The sequence below is a fragment of the Aplysia californica genome, unplaced genomic scaffold (genome assembly GCF_000002075.1).
Source record: "Aplysia californica isolate F4 #8 unplaced genomic scaffold, AplCal3.0 scaffold00040, whole genome shotgun sequence".
Classification (NCBI taxonomy): Eukaryota; Metazoa; Mollusca; class Gastropoda; order Aplysiida; family Aplysiidae; genus Aplysia; species Aplysia californica.
This window is the reverse complement of record NW_004797310.1, coordinates 1,824,990-1,826,746: the sequence shown is the minus strand read 5'-3', so window position 1 is coordinate 1,826,746 and position 1,757 is coordinate 1,824,990.

Here is a 1,757-nt window from a genome sequence, read left to right as displayed (position 1 = left end):
ACAAGAAAAGCTGTAATTTATGTTGGCTTGACATTGGCTCTTTGCGAGTGAAGAAGGCAGAGACCAAGATAAATAGAAGAAATATTAAAGAGAGAGAGAGAGAGAGAGAGAGAGAGAGAGAGAGAGGCAGAGAGACAGAGGCAGAGATAGATAGAGAGGGAAAGAGAGAAACAGAGGGAGGGCGGGGTAGAGAAGAGGGAGAGAGGGAGAGAGAGTGAGAGAGAGAGAACATAGACACACATAATATACACACTGAAAAACACAAACACACAAACACACATACACACACACACACAAACACACACAAGAGCGTGTGCTCATGCATACACACACACACTTTTTAAAATCCAGTTTGGAACCCCGCAGATCATAGGGCCCAGTAAATCTCAGGACTCCAAGAGCGTACCGTACCACGTAAAGTGTAAACCCACTGGGAACCAAGTCCTTGAATTGCTCCCAGGAATATAGAATATGAAGTTATGGCGTCACTAGAATTTACAGCTTTGCTCTGAACAGCCCCCAACCCCTTCCCCCTTCCCTTTCCTTCCTCTTCCTCCCCCTCTCTCCTCTCTTGCTCCCCTCACCCTCTAATTCCGTATGCACTGATTCATGATGTACTTTTATCTTCTCCGACAACTTCAAAACAGTAACGGATAGTTCGTAAATAAACGTTCTTGTCAAGAATTCAATCAGTAGTATTTTTATGAAGGCCTCCTCCCTTCAAGCACAAAAAGATGAGGTATTTATAAATTTATTAAAACGTCAAAGAATTAATTGCTAGCTAGATACGCCATTATGAACAGGTGTTAAAAATGTAGTCGAAACAGTCAATGATTGCATTCTACAAGTACAAGAAGGTTCAGGTCTCCATTGAGATACGCATGTAATCTACTATTATAATGCGGTCAAAAATTCGTTAAATATCTTTTTTACGGGTGAATCAATGTCACCCATACTCTGAACAGCGGTTTGTATCAATCTGTTTTAACTTTATTATATTTTTCCACAACAATTGAGGCTAGACCAAAAACATTTTCTTCATAAATTTATATAAAATACTACAAATCTGCGTTACTCAGAAAATGGAATTGTTCACAGCACTTCCTGCTTCTCACACACTTTTTGCACGCGCATATGGCCTACGTCACAGCTAATCAATGACACATTTTAGAGGCAAAACTAGTTACAAGAAATTAGTTTTATTGTGACACTTTTTTGCACTAAAAGATCTCAAAACAAGCGTTCTATAAACATAAACTTGCGATTAGAAAAAAAAATGATGTACATTTTCTTAAAAGTGAAAATAACCCAGCTGTAAACCTCTCTCGTAAAAAGAAGCTGTTAGTTACAGAAACACATAATACAAGCAAAAACCATTATCTCAGCTTGACTGGTCGTGGATCTTCTCCGGATGGAGAGGTTATGACGCGAGGCAGCGAAAGCCGGCAGTGGAACCTATAGGGAGCATGAGGCAGGGGTAGGCCACGGGAAACATGGAGGAGATGCGTGGAAAGGGACATGAGGAGAGAGATGAAGCTCATTTGGAACGAGCTTGGAAGGATGGCCCAGGACAGAGATAAATAGAAGGAGTTTGTATGTGGCCTATAACCTGCCAGGGGTGAAAAGCATTGATGATGATGACAGATACACATACACACATACTCATGATCATACACACATACACACATACTCACACACACAAAAACTCTCACACACACACAGTCACACACACACACACAGACACAGACACACACACA